General features: G+C 40.0%; 1 pseudogene across 1 annotated transcript; it reads right to left on the bottom strand.

The window, feature by feature from the left end:
- Positions 1 to 747: 747 nt before the first annotated feature.
- LOC143634410 (tetraspanin-20-like) lies at positions 748 to 7,475 on the bottom strand (annotated as a pseudogene). The gene is made up of 6 exons (XR_013153847.1): positions 7,174 to 7,475; positions 1,833 to 1,932; positions 1,648 to 1,728; positions 1,463 to 1,551; positions 1,172 to 1,384; positions 748 to 1,057 (listed from the first exon to the last, which is right to left on the bottom strand). The product of XR_013153847.1 is annotated as a tetraspanin-20-like (transcript).
- Positions 7,476 to 16,390: the final 8,915 nt, after the last annotated feature.

The following is a 16,390-nucleotide window of genomic DNA, read 5'->3' on the forward strand; positions in this document are numbered from 1 at the left end:
TGGGTTGAGAGGTGAAGGATAAATTTTATTGGTAATAGCTTGATCAAATTGGAGTATGATGAAACATTCAATGAGTCTATAAATGACTAGCCTCATTCGTTATTTTACTTATCATCAATGAAAGAGGCGAGGGACTCTAAATGATGCTAACTACTAAGTACCTTTCCTCACATGCGATCATGGTTGGTACAACAAACATTTAACGACAGTGGTCATCGCCGATAAATCTCAACAAAACTTGTGTTTTGATTTTGTGACGAGAAAAAAACTTATCACAAACTCTCTTTATAAAACAAATTGTTAAACAATCATGTTCGACCCGAATTTGATTTTCAGTTTGATAACTGAAGGGTTCAATCCACTCGTTAGCACTAAACAAGAAATGATACATATTGTCACTTCACTTATGATAAACAATTTGTCACGAAACCTTACGCACAATGTTTGATTAAACGGTGAGGACAACATTATTTGTTATAGCATCCAGTAATAGTAGTTGCAACTAAAAGCCAGGACTATATGATCAATTGAGCATCATCTTATTCTAAAACAATGAATGCGGATAATTGTTTTCGCGAGTTAGTGTTGATACCTTTTGTTTATTTACCAAGTTTTTTCATCTAATATGATTATCCATGTTTGAATAAAAGCATTTAAAGAAACAAGGCTTTAACCGGGCTAGGCCAAACATGCATTCATCAAGACCAGGCCAGACCAAGACTGATTTCCAGGCTGGGCTTTGAACCGATACTTGGCCTGGAGTCTGCAATAGGATCAGTCGGCCCGTCACGGGCCGCCCATGGGTGCAGGCTCTGGCTTTGCTACAGATGTACATCTATGCTTGTATATGGTAAAATTCAAGACAGCAATGTACCATAAAAAAGTCCAATTTCTATACAAACCAAATCCACAAACAAGAAGTGAAAAACTGTACTAAATAAAATATATGAACAAAATCAAGCATTAATCATGCCCATAGATATACACATGATCAAGCTTTCGCCCTAATATTTTATGCTTAGACTTGTCTCTCTACTTGACATTATTGCAATCCATACTGCAATGCACAAAAATGAATGTTAACTCATTATTATATAGCTATAAACACCAAGGCTCGTTCAGCATAAAACCAGCGTTACACAGTGTATCTATTTGAGAGCCAAGAAATTACCTTTTCTCGCATACGCGAACTCCATGCGTCAGAATGGAAAGATTTACCATTAACATTAACCGACACGGATGTTTGGGCCACATTCGGGTTAAGCAAAGGCTCCCAAGCTTTACCTCTTACAACACCATATTCTTCAATGTCATCTTCTTCATCGAGTCTCATCTGTAAATTCACCATTGCTCTCAACACCACAGCAAGCAGCACACACACAGCCTGAAACACAGAACAGTAAGATTTAATGGTAATAATTAAAAATCATTATGAAGAATACCAATGCATGAAAATACTAACCTGAATTACAACAACTGTGATGCCAATACACTTACAAAAATCCGCATCTGATTCAACACAAAAATCCGCATCGGGTCCAATGGAAGATCCTAATTATTAAAAAAACCATAATATTATTAATAATTAATTAACTACTTTTTTGAAGTAATATATGCATAAATTTGTACATGATATGACTATCATACCGTTTCCCAGTGACGGTCAAATGCAATGAACATAATCAAAGCCACTTCCAGCAAGATAAACAAAGTTTTTAAAACAGTATACTTCAAAATTCAAGATTCAAGGAAAATAAAATGCTCATAAAAATTGTAATTTTATTAAGTTTATTTGTAGTAATTATGACTACCGTTTCATTCATAAAGGATACAAAATAAAGGCAGCATCCATTAATGGCTTCAGCTGCAATATGTCCTGTGCATGAGATACAACACAGCATAACACCAAATGCCATAAATGCATATATAAACCTGTCATAAAAAATGCAAAAAATGATCAAAATAAGTTACTCAAATATAAAACTGAATTTTCAAACAAAAAGGACACCCCAATAATTAGGCTCGTAAACGAACACAAAAGGGGGCATGTTAGTTACATTCGTTTAACTTTAGCCGAACGCGTACACGGACATATAATCGAACATTTTTTTTATGTTCATGTTCGTCCGTTTAAAACCTAAATGAACAAAAACAAACTTAAACGAACATAATGGAACAATCATAAACGAATGCAAATGAACATAATTAACCGTACATAACCTAGTGTGTGTGTTTATATATATACTATTAGAGGAAATGATTTGTAAATATTTATATTAATTGTGATTATTGTATTTCCTTGTATTCAATTATTGACTCTCCATAACTATACGAGAGATCTTTGTAATTCATCTATTATAAATAATAATCCTCAATACCTCAAACATCATTGAGGTTGATTTTCTACATGGTATCAGCCTAAATCTCTCTTCCATCACTTTCTTCTCCCCTTCATCTTTATCTTTCCTGGACCTTCCATGGTTTCCATTACCGATAACAACAATGTTCCCCACCTTTCTCCAGCTAAACTCTCTTCTTCTAATTACCTTTTATGGAGCAATCACATGACCTTGTTGATGGCTCTTCATAAACTGTCGGCTCATATTGATGGTTCTTCTCCACCCTCCGAAACCATTACAGCCGATAACAAAACCGTGTCGAATCCAGAGTTTGCATCATGGACTACAGCGGATCAGAAGGCTGCTCTTCTTCTTCTTTCTTCTCTAACCGAAGAGGCTGCAACCGAGGTCCTCGGCCTAACCGGTGCACGACAAATCTGGCTTGCACTTGAGAACGCGTATAGCAACGCGTCCATTGAACGCGTTCAGTCCTTACGAGACTCCCTTCAACAGCTTACCAAAGGTACGTCCTCTATTACGGACTTCTCACGTAAGTTTAAGCTTCTTTGTGAACAGCTTGCTGCGATCGGTCATCCGGTTGCTGAAAGCGACAAATTACATTGGTTTCTTCGTGGACTTGGTCCCTCTTATGAAGGCTTCTCTATCGCCATCCGAGCAATCAAACCTGCTCCTTTATTTCGTGATCTTGTTGCACAAGCAGAAAGCCATGATTTGTTTTCACAATCTCTTCATGGCACTAGTACACCTCCGGCTGCGTTTCACGTCCAAAACAAACGTGAATCTTCAACGCAAAGTCGGGGTCGTGGTGGTTCAGCCCGTGGTTCTTCATCTCGTGGACAATATGGCAGGGGTCGTGGTACCAACCGTCGATCACCTCATTGTCAGTTGTGCCGTACAAACGGCCACTATGCTTCGGCTTGCCCGGATCTTCACACCTTCGCCACTCAGACTTCAGCCTTGGATGACTCTTTAGCCAAGGCATTTCATGCTCAGTGCCATGTTACCAATAATACTCCCGACTGAACCGGTGATACGGGAGCTACTGATCACATGACCCCAAATCAAGAATGTCTCCACCACTCCGCTCCCTACAAAGGTAAACACCAGGTCGTTTTTGGAAATGGTAAGCATCTTCCAATAACGCACATCGGATCTTCTAAACTTTGTGATAATATTAATCTTCGTAATGTTCTTGTGGTTCCAAACCTTACCAAAAAGTTTCTATCAATAAGCAAGTTAACCGCCGATCACCCGGTTGATGTATTGTTTTCTCAACATTATTTTCACATTCAGGATCGGAAAACAAAACAGGTACTTGCTCGAGGGACATGCGTTGATGGACTATATGTGCTTCGGAATGAACTACAAGCCCTTGTTGCTGATGTTTCAAATAAAGCTTCTTATGAATTATGGCATGCTCGCTTAGGCCATGTTTCTTTTGATGTTATTTCTATTTTGAACAAATGTGGATTTTTGTCGGTTACTTCTTTATTACCTAAACCTGATATTTGCACTTCATGTCAACTTGCAAAAGGACAACGGTTATCTTTTATTTCTAATGAAAAGCGAGCTTCTTTTCCATTAGATTTGGTTCATTGTGATTTATGGGGTCCTGCACCTATTACTTCTACACATGGTTATCGCTATTATGTTGCCTTTATTGATGATTATTCCAGGTTTACGTGGTTTTATCCACTCAAAACAAAAACATATTTTTATGCGGTTTTACCGGCTTTCATAAAACTTGTGCAAACTCAATGTTCCCGAAAAATTAAAACTTTTCAAAGTGACGGTGGAACTGAGTTTGTGAACCATACAGTTCGTAAAATTTTTGAAGAAAATGGGACATTTCATAGATTTTCATGTCCGCACACGCCCCAACAAAATGGACGTGCTGAAAGGAAACATCGTCATATTGTTGAAACCGGTCTCGCCATGTTGTTTAATGCGCACGTGCCTGCTTCATTTTGGGTTGATGCTTTCACTTCGGCAACTTATATTATTAATCGTGTGCCAACTCCTCTTCTAGAGAACAAGTCGTCGTTTCAACTTTTATATGATCAGCTACCTAACTACTCCAGTTTTCGGGTTTATGGGTGCCGTGTTTTTCCTTACCTGCGTGATTATGCCAAGCATAAGCTCGAGCCACGGAGTTTTCCATGTATTTTTATTGGCTATAGTTAAGGGTTTTCGTTGCTTGGATCCTACCACAAATCGGGTTTTTATATCCCGGCATGCTCGTTTCATTGAGTCGTCATTTCCATTTAAAGATTCTCAATGCTTCCATGGATTCACACCAATTGCTTCTTACTGCATTCTGTGAAGATACACCTAATCCAACTTCATCTCATAATCCAAGTTCAACATCTTCTACAACTAATCCAACAACACCCACCAATCCATCTCCACTATGTCCTCTTTGCACCTCACATACTAAACCAACACCACATCCCACCCAAACCCATGACCCACTTCCTGACCAGCCCAACACCAATTCACTTGGCCCACAACCAGTTCAACCCATTATCGATCCAACACAACCCGACCCTACCGCTGAATCCACTAGCTCCTCAACCCAACCCGCCTCCACTAATGTACCTGAACCATCCACCACCGTACTTGATGGCCCTATTGCAAATTCTCATCATATGACGACTCGAGCAAAGGCGGGAATCTTTAAACCAAAGCATCAAGCAGACCTTGCGGCTCTAAATTCCTATGCCTTACACGTGGCTTTGTCAACCGCTATAGAGCCTCGCGGTTTCAAGTCTGCCGCCAAAGATCCAAAATGGATGGCAGCAATGGTAGAAGAAATAAATGCACTTCATAAAAATAACACGTGTTCCACGACCATCATCTATGAATGTTGTGGGTTCCAAATGGGTGTTTCGTACTAAATATCATTCGGATGGGTCCATTGATCGGTATAAAGCATGTTTAGTGGCTCAAGGGTTTACTCAAATTCCGGGGTTGGATTACTCACATACCTTTAGTCCAGTGGTGAAAGCATCTACCATTCGCATCGTTTTGTCTCTCGCGGTGCTTAACTCATGGAAATTGCATCAGCTAGACGTCAAGAATGCCTTCATAAATGGTAATTTGAATGAAACCGTATTCATGGAGCAACCACCTGGGTTTGCGGACTCTCGTTATCCAAGTTATGTTTGCAAATTGTCTAAGGCACTCTATGGTCTCAAACAAGCCCCTCGTGCTTGGTTTCTGCGGTTGAGCACATTTCTTCTATCCTATGGTTTTACATGCAGTCGTGTAGATCCATCTCTTTTCATTCGTCGCAAAGATGCTCACATCATGTATCTTCTCGTCTATGTTGATGATCTTATTCTTACCGGAAATGATGAAGTTGCTATTCAATCCTTTATTTCTCATCTTCATCGGGAATTTTCTATCAAAGATCTTGGCGATCTTAACTATTTCTTGGGCCTAGAAGTTGTTCACACAGATAATGGCTTGTTCCTTACACAAGCTAAGTATGCTCAAGATATTCTTCTTCGGGCACACTTATATGATTCTAAACCGGTACATACTCCTCTTGCTCCGCATGAATCTTTTTCTGTCATGGGTGTACCTCATCCCAATCCTACTTTATACCGTTCGTTAATTGGAGCTTTGCAATATTTAACCATCACCAGACCAGACCTCTCTTATGCAGTCAATCAATTCTCCCAGTTTCTTCAAAGCCCAACCGTTGATCATTTTCGTGCAATAAAACGCCTATTAAGATATGTCAAAGGTACACTTTCTTTTGGCCTCACCTATATCCGTCCACACCCACCTGACATCATTGGTTACTCTGATGCCGATTGGGCACGTTGTCTTGATACGCGGCGCTCAACGTACGGCTACTCGATTTTTCACGGTGGTAATCTTGTCTCTTGGAGTGCCAAGAAACAGCCTACTGTTTCCCGGTCAAGATGCGAATCTGAATACCGGGCCATGGCTAACACGGCTGCCGAACTTGTTTGGATTACTCATCTCTTACGAGAGTTGCATGCCCTACCGCCTGATCGTCTAACGTTTCTATGTGACAATAAGAGTGCCTTGTTCATGACTCAGAATCCTGTTTCTCACAAACGTGCTAAACACATTGACTTGGACTATCATTTCATTCGTGAGCTTGTTAATTCGGGTAAACTTTATACCAAGTTTGTACCAACCAATCTTCAGGTGGCTGACATTTATACCAAGAGTCTTCCGCGCGCTCAATTTGATGTTTTCCGCAAAATGCTCCGTCTTGGTCCGCCACCATTTCGATTGAAGGGGGGTATTAGAGGAAATGATTTGTAAATATTTATATTAATTGTGATTATTCTGTTTCCTTGTATTCAATTATTGACTCTCCATAATTATACGAGAGATCTTTGTAATTCATCTATTATAAATAATAATCCTCAATACCTCAAACATCATTGAGGTTGATTTTCTACATATACATAAAAATTAAACGAGCCCCTTTCATGTTTTAACTTATATAAATACAACTACTTAGGTATTCACTAAATTCAAACAAACATAAACGGAGGTAAATGAACATAGTTGACCAAACATAACCTAGTATATATACACATATAATTTAAACAAGCCCCTTTTATATTTATATTTATATTTATACAAATATAGCTACTTACGTATTTATTAAATTTAATCGAAGCTAAACAAAACGTGTGTTTATGTTCATTCTTTTAATAAAATAAACAAAAATGACTTGTTCATGTTTGTTCGTTCATTTAATAGATAAACGAACTTGCTGTTAATGAACATTCGGTTCGTTTACAGGCCTACTAGTAATCGTTACCACGGGGAATGGCTGCCACTGATGATGTCATCAACGAATTTGAGACCAGTCAGTTGATCAGAAACCGAAGCATTGTTGAAAATCATTGAAATCACATCGGGAGAATCTGGCAAGTGTTTGTTCCACTGATCGAGCATGAAAACAGAGCAAAGAATGATGGTGATTCCAACAAACAGTTGGAACAAACTGAGGAATTTGAGGATGAATGCGAGACATGATTGACAGAAGCTTCTTCTCATTCTTCTTCGTTGAATTTAGTAGTATTGAATTTAGCAGAGACTTTTGTTGTTGAATACCCTAACCAACTAGAAGAGAAAAAAGTGTGGTGTTTGTTGAGCAAGTCATATCAATCATATTGTTTTGTTTTTGTTTTTGTTTTTGTTTTGTTTGATGATTTATAAAATAGATAGAATTGATAATTTTGAAACGTGGATTGCGATTATACGACGAGAAGATTAGGTGTACACGTTATTTTTATTTCTACTTTTTTATAAATATTAATATATATATTCTTATTATTAAGATAACAATTAAAGTCTTCAAACTTTAATACAAAACCATTATAAGGGAACCCGGGGCACGCAGAGGAAGGCCCATCACGCGTAATGGGTTCACCCCACACCGTCGCCGGAGGTTCATCACGCTTGAGGGAGGAGTATTGCGTGATGGCCATCACGCGTGGGATTGGATGAAAATCAATGAAAAGAGTCGTTGGGGATGACCGTTGGGGGATGGAGGACCGTTTGGATTTGGAAATAAATTAAAAAAAAAATATTTTACCTACTTAAATAACTACAATATATCTTCAAAACATACACAAATCCAACTCAAATCCAACTCAAAAACTTCTACTGCACACACCATTTTTAACATATTAAATGGAGTGTTCTAAGAAACGTAGGTCGGGTTCAAAGAAAACCCAAACCCGTCCAAAGGTTCGACAAAATCTAGGCGAACCGACGAGATTTCGCTTACAAGACGAACCCGACACAAACCAACCTTCCCAACAACAACCTTAATATCCACAACCTTTTCAACCGTCCCAAAACCAACAACAACCTTCCCAACAACAACGTTATTATCAACCGTCCCAAAACCAATCGTATCAAAACCAAGCTTTTATTCCATCTTTTTCTACCCAAAATTATCCAAATAATGATTTTCAAATGTTTGGATCTCAACCGTCTCAACCGTCTCAAATGTTCGTCGATCCCCTAGACGATAACGAGGTTATACATCAATTTTCAAGTGCTTTTCGTCACGGGGTGCAAACTTTGGATGAAGATGAATCCGCGGATGAGGAGCCGCATCAAAGAGGTGCTCGGCGTTGGATGGCCGATGAGGAGGTCGCCTTGACCAAGGCTTATTTACATTGCTCCGAATAAAAAAAACACTCAAACCAACTTCCCGGCGCAACCGAACGAAACAAGGATCAAATGATTGACAAGTGGGGAGATTTGAATCAAAAAATGTCAAAATTTAATGTTTGTTACATCCAAAAGGTAACTATTTTAGTTTATTTATTTTATAATCTAGTACTTTATTTTTATGATATATATATTTTTTCTAAATGTTTTGTAGTCCCGAACTCCACAAAGCGGAGCGAGCGAGACGACTATCATAAAGAACGCTTTGGCCGAATATGTCCGAGTTTACAAATGTAGGGATTTTCCCCACTTGGAAGCGTGGGAGACTGCGAGACGTCACACGAAGTGGGAACCGATTCCGTTGGTCGATTTGAACGGACCAACGACCCAAGGAAGAAATGATCTTGTTCAAAAAGATCAAAAACTTCCGAGTCCGGGGACTACACAACGTCTACCGGTGGCTTGTCATGAAACATGCCGAACATGAACTTGAACGAGGAACCCGAAGACAATCCCGACGAAGACACACCCACCCACACGGCCGAATCGCTAGAAAAGCGGGGAACCGTCAAGACTTGGAAAGGAAGCGGTGGCCGAAAACTTCGCCGAATACAAGTCGGCTAAGATGGCGGAAATGGTCGAGACGAAGGAGCGAAAGAAAGAGGCTCATATTTTAAAAATGAAATGTGAGGAGACATATATCAACCATTTGAATGAAAACAAAAAAAAAGCCGATCTAACTTTCATCCTACAACCGCACGATCATCTTGAGGAACTCCTTAAATCGATCATAATTCAACACAAACGCGAGATATGCGACAAGTGGGGTTGGGAAGGGCCGTAGGTTTTTTTTATCTGTTTTTTTAATTTAGTTGTTTTTATTTAATGTAATCTTGTTTTATTTTTTATTTAATGTAATACTGTTTATTTTTATTTATATTTATTAAAAAAAATTACATCACACCACACACCACCCTTAGTAAAAATCCATCACATGTGATGGATTTGGGGTTGATGATGTGGCACCATTTGATTAGGTGGGGCGTGTGATGAGAAATTGCATCACATCCACCACCCCTCCCCCCCCCTAAGATCATTCACATCCCTTCAATTTTGTTTGGGTTTGGGTGTTTTTAGGGAAAATTCCGAAAATAAGCATTTATGAAAACAATTTCAAGTTTTAGGTTTCATTTGCAAGAAATTTCAGAAATATGTATTATAAACTAGTCGTGACGAGTATATTACGATAACACACGAGTAGTTTATAGAACCAATTAAAACTTGCCGCGAGCCCTTAAACTAGGGCTGTAAACGAGCCGAGCCAGAGTGTGCTCGAGCTCGAGCTCGGTTCGTTTTCTTTATCGAGCTAAAAATCTAGCTCGAGCTTGGCTCGTTTAAAGCTCGAGCTCGTCGAGCCAATCTCCTTTAATTTTTTTGAATTTTTTTATTTTTTATTTTTTATTTTAAAATTTTTTAATTTCTTATTTTACAAATTTTGATATATAAAAGATAAAAAAATATAATTTTAACATACATATTATAAAAAATTAATAATTAGAACTTTATATGTTTTATTTTTGTTATTTTATAAGGTTTTTGGTATCGAGTGACATAGTATATATATAAGTAGGGTTTAATCTAAACAAGCCAGCGTGCCGAGCTAACGAGTCGAGCCAAAACCGAGCCACGAGCCGAGCTGACCCTGGCTCAAGCTCGGCTCGTTCAGAAATCGAGCCGAGCTCATTTAGAATCGAGCTTTTTTTGAGCTATTTTCGAGCGAGCCACGAGCCGCGAGCTTTTTGAACTCTCCTACCTTAAACTAGCCGTAACGAGCATGTTCACTGATCATTTACTCGTTACGACTAAATAAGTTCCATGTTTCGTAATCAAAACCCACGAGTAATTCTAAGTCCTTTACGCCCTGTTCTTGAGTTTTTTTAAAGGAGGGAAAGGAAAGGAAAACTAAGGATAATTAAAAAATGGGTGTTCTTGAGTTTTTTGTAGGATGGAAAGGAAATGAGTATGAGGAGTTAAGAATGATTAAATTAATGTATTTTCCCAATAAGTTATCCTCCTAAAAATGGGATGGTTACTAAGGATAACTATTTTTTAACATAGTTATCCTTTCTTTTCCTTTAATTTCATTCCAACTCAAAAACAAACATAATTAAAAAAAATTTCATTCCATTCCCTTCCTTTTTTTTATCCTTCCCTTCCTTTTTTTTATCCTTCCCTCTCCTTTCCTTTTATTTCCTTGGTTAAAAAACTCAAGAACAAGGCGTTAGTTGCGACATGTAGTTTACCTGGTTTGCATACCCTACACGAGTAGTTTATTAGTATTTAACTCGTCGCGATTAGTTTAACCTTACAATCTACTCGTCGCGACTAAAAGACTAATGAATCACTCGTGGCCGTTGATTACGAGTCGTGACGAGTAAATGATTAGTGAATGTGCTCGTTATGGTTAGTTTAAGGACACGTGACAAGTTTTAATTGTTTCTACAAACTACTCGTCATGACTAGTTTATAATACATAATTCTGGAATTTCTTGCAAATGACTCCTAAAACTTGAAATTTGTTTTCATAAACGTTTATTTTTGGAATTTTCCCTAAAAATACCCCAAACAAAATTGAAAGGATGTGAAATTTGTTTTCATAAACGTTCATTTCTGATTTGATTGGTGCAATCTGACATTTGTATTGCTCTTCTATACAACCGATATGATAGTTTAGCAGCTCGTGAGTTATTCGAAATCAGTTCGTTAACTGCTGGATTTGAGCCCAGCCTAAATGAGCTCAAATCCAGGATTCACATATCGAGCTTGATTCGGCTTACGAGCCTAAACGAGTTCTTTAATTTAATTATATATATGTGTATATGTGTGTGTCACACCCTCAAAATCCACTAACGGAGTTTTACCGTCAGAGGGTGTGAACTAACAGGATCGGAATCATTAGTTATAATCAAACCATAAGTAAAGTTTTCAAACCACGAAAACATTTAAGTATAAATAAGTGCGGAAGCGTAAAACCATAAACCAAGTGTTGCGTCACGCAGGACGACTTAAAACCCAGTTAATAACAGTTTAAAAACAAGTTTGCAAAAACGACAGAGTTCAATGTAATGCATGATCCTACACCGCGCGCCCGCCTCGGCTACCTGAGAATAACATACTAAAAGTGTCAACACGGGGTTGGTGAGTTCACAAGTTTATATAAATAAAGCGTTTGCGTTTACGTTTTGCGTTTGCGTTTGCGTTACCAGATAATGTTATGTCAATTATATATCGATAGGTAGCTAGCCTATACAACAAGTATTACTAAGTGTTCGACACCGAAGCTGACTGTTTATCAATTGCGTTGCCACCATGTCTATCCCGACCATGGTAATGTGTTAGCCAAGATTACACCCACTCGACCTCCAGTCGAGTTTAGCGTTGGGTGGGGTTTGTCAAACCCAGTAGTACTACTCAACAGTGACTCGCTATTATCCAATACTAAACGGTTCGATGTTATGAAGGACTTTAGTTGTTTCGTTTGCCACTTAGCCTTTACGAGTGATATATAACTAATAACAAAATCTAAAGCGTTTTGGAGTATGTTACCCTCCCCCAAGTAAAAAGCGTTTAAAAGAGTAAAAGGGGAACGTGAAACTCACTGTTTGCAAAGAATTTAAAAACAAGTTGTCACACCCGGCCCTAAACGGCGGAAACAGCCGGGCGCACGCGAGTGGGGATTGATAGTCAAGCACGGGTCATTGCAAACATTTAAGAAAAATAAAATTTCCATTGCGCATGAAATGTCTAGTACAAAATACACTACATTGTTTAGAATTACATAAAAACATCCAAGTATGAAAATCATTGAAGATTTCCGCGCCATATCCCCTTACGTGGCGGGAACATCCGCGCGCGTCGAAGGGATAGAACCAAAATCTTCCAAAAAGCTAATTTTAGATGTTCTGCGTGAGGTGCTCTATGTGTGACTCCATGCGCTACCTAGTTGTCTCCTGAAAGACACGTAAAAACATTTGAATCAGTATAAACTGAGTGAGTTCACAAGTTTTAGTAACTTGATAAATCGTATTGCATCATAATCTTGATACAACCATACTAAAACATATTTCTGATAACATCATAAAACACATGCTTTGTGAATTCGTATTGAAACATAGTTCTGATAACATATTCCTGATAAAACCGTTCCGCGGGTTACGCGCGAACATTTCTGGAAAACGTGCTCGTCTATGCAAAGTGGCGCTGCCACTACGAGCAAAATAGAGTAATACCGTCCCGCGGGTTACGCGCGGACATCTCTGAAAACCGTGCTCGTCTATGCAAAGTGGCGCTGCCACTACGAGCAAAATAGAGTAATACCGTCCCGCGGGTTACGCGCGGACATCTCTGAAAACCGTGCTCGTCTATGCAAAGTGGCGCTGCCACTACGAGCAAAATAGAGTAATACCGTCCCGCGGGTTACGCGCGGACGTTGTGCCGGAAAAACAAGGCGCTCGTCCATGCAAAGAGGTGCGACCCCTACGAGCGGGCTCAATCCCATAGTACTGCCCCATGACCATACTAGGCACTCGTCCATGCAAAGAGGTGCGACCCCTACGAGTGGGTTGATCAAACCAGCAGTCCCTACCCTTAGAGTTCCAATGGTAAAGTGATCACTTACTCGAATCTTGCGCACTTACATCGAAAACCATAGATAACCGTTTGCATTACTCGTAAATATACCATGATAAAACATAATTTAAACACGTGTCCCTCGCCCCGAAAACAGTTTTAAAATAGTGAAAATAGTGAAAATAGGGGCTGTGAGACTCACCTGTGGTTCTTGTTAAGAGACTAATCGAGATTCGGGTTTCTTGGTGTTAGGCTCGAAATTGAAAGTCTAGAATATGATTAAATAACAAGAAATACATATATTATGATCAAGAAATCGGAGAATATAAGGGTTGGAAAGTAGATCTCAAGGTTATAATCTCGGCTTACCTAGTACAGGAACGGAAATGAAACGGATGCTGATTCGCAATTTTAAGAGTTTGTAGTGTGTTTGGGTGATAATTTAGGTTACATATTTATAGGCAAACTCAAGGGAACACAATCCCTTGCTTTAGGGGATCGTAATCTTTTCATATCTAGGTGTAATGATGATAAAGTATGGAAATTATTATTATAAATTTAAAAGAATGGAGGTGATTGGTCCTAGGGAGTGGTTAGAAAGATTCTGATTGATTTTGACAGGACATGCAGGACTGTGGTTGGTGGGAGTAGGTACGGCTGACAGCTGACATTTCGTGTTACAGTATACTTTTCCTGGTACTGTTGTCAGTGTGCAGTCAAAAAGGTAAAAATCTCTGAAACACGTAACTGGTTCCTTCTGGGCGGGGGAAATCCCCATACATTTGAGAAATAGACTGTGTTTTGTGCGTGTAGCCTTGCGCGTATAGCCTTCTGCGTGTAGGTTATTTCTTTGCTGCGGGTAGGTGTGTAACCTTCTCGCAGTCAAGTTTCATTTGTAGATTCTCCATGAGGCCTTGGTATTTCAACATAGTGATCAGTTATGTTGAAGTCAATTTCATCCTGGAGCTTCAGACAAACTAGCTCTCAAAGTTCCCGCCATGTGGGGAGGTTAGTTCCCTTTCCGCACGCGCATAAATGATTTGGGATGCACCCGCCTTAGCATCAAGCGGGGTGGTCAACCCATTAGACTATGAAATTAAGTTATGAAAACATAAAGCCAAAACATTCGCGCATGGCGCATATAACATATGCCCGCGCTGATTCTAACATGGCGCGCTCGCGCAGGGCGCATACAACATATGCACGCGCTGATTCTAACATGGCGCGCTCGCGCAGGGCGCATACAACATATGCACGCGCTGATTCTAACATGGCGCGCTCGCGCAGGGCGCATACAACATAATTACCTAATAATTAGGTTGATTACTTGGTTTATGGGACTGGGAAATTACCGGGTGTCACATTCTCCCCCTGTTAGAAGAATTTCGTCCCGAAATTTAGGAGGCGTTGCTGGCGGGAGCTATGCTTTGAAAGAGGTGTGGGTATTTCTTGCGCATTTGGTCTTCTCTTTCCCAAGTGAATTCAGGCCCACGCCTCGAGTTCCATTGAACCTTTACTAACTTGATTCGACTTCTTCGCAACTTTTGTTCTTTCCAATCGGTTACTGCTATAGGCTCTTCTACGAAGTGTAGTTGTTTGTCGATATGAATCTCGTCCAATGGTAGAATTAACGTTTCATCAGATAAGCACTTCTTGAGGTTGGATACATGAAACGTGTCATGAACTCCACTAAGTTCGGCCGGTAAATGGAGTTTATAAGCAACTGGACCGATCCTCTCCAGGATCTCAAATGGTCCGATGTAACGTGGATTCAACTTCCCGCGCTTGCCGAAACGGGGGACTCCTTTCCATGAAGAGGCTTTCAAAAGCACTTTATCCCCTACTTGAAATTCCAATGGTTTTCTTCTCACATTAGCATAGCTTTTCTGTCTGTCGCGCGCTGCCTTAAGGCGATCCCGTATCTGAAAAATCTTATCCGTCGTTTCTTGGATCAATTCTGGACCAGTCATTTGTTTGTCACCCACTTCAGCCCAGCACAGTGGGGATCTACACTTGCGCCCATATAAGGCTTCAAACGGCGCAGCCTTGAGGCTTGTGTGATAACTGTTATTGTATGAAAATTCAACCAATGGGAGATGAGTATCCCAGCTACCTCCGAAATCGATTGCGCACGCGCGCAACATATCTTCTAATGTCTGAATTGTTCGCTCGCTTTGTCCATCCGTTTGGGGATGATAAGCCGTACTCATGTCAAGACGAGTACCTAAAGCCCCTTGTAACGATCTCCAAAATCTTGAGGTGAACCGACTATCTCTATCAGAAATGATGGACACTGGGACTCCATGTTTTGAAACTACTTCTCGAATATACAATCGGGCTAACTTCTCCATCTTATCGGTTTCCTTGATCGGCAGGAAGTGTGCTGACTTAGTTAGCCGGTCAACTATAACCCAAATCGTGTTGTAACTCCCAGGTGTCCTTGGCAGTTTGGTAATGAAGTCCATAGAGATTTGTTCCCACTTCCACATGGGAATTTCTGGCTGTTGAAGCAACCCCGACGGTTTCTGGTATTCAGCCTTCACCTTCGAACACGTCAGGCACTTACTGACATACGTCGCGATGTTGCCCTTAAGGTTGGGCCACCAATACAGCGCTTTAACATCTTGGTACATCTTGTCTGCGCCAGGATGTACAGAATACCGCGTTTTGTGAGCTTCGTTTAACACTTGCTCGCGCAATCCTCCCTTGAGGGGGACCCATATGCGGTTAGCAAAATATCGAGTGTTGTTCTCTTTGCGCTCCAAATCCTTAACCATACCCCCAAGGGATTCGTTCTTGACAAACTCTGGTTTCAAGGCTTCTTGTTGGGCTTCTCGGATGCGGGTAGTGAGATCTGCGCGAATGGTCAATCTTAGAGCCTTAACTCGTAGCGTCCTTGCGCGCTCTTTCCTACTTAGAGCGTCTGCTACCACATTCGCCTTTCCAGGATGATACTTTATTTCACAATCATAATCATTCAATAACTCAACCCATCTTCGTTGCCTCATGTTTAAATCCTTCTGATCAAATATGTGTTGAAGGCTCTTGTGATCCGTAAAAATCAAACACTTAGTACCATAAAGATAATGGCGCCAAATCTTTAGCGCGAAAACAACTGCTCCAAGTTCCAGATCGTGCGTGGTATAGTTCCTCTCATTGACCTTGAGCTGACGAGAGGCGTACGCTATGACTTTGTTTCTCTGCATAAGGACACATCCGAG

The sequence above is a fragment of the Bidens hawaiensis genome, unplaced genomic scaffold, assembly GCF_021521415.1.
Source record: "Bidens hawaiensis isolate Kalapana, Puna unplaced genomic scaffold, B.hawaiensis_p1.1 tig00007049_1, whole genome shotgun sequence".
Lineage (NCBI taxonomy): Eukaryota > Viridiplantae > Streptophyta > Magnoliopsida > Asterales > Asteraceae > Bidens > Bidens hawaiensis.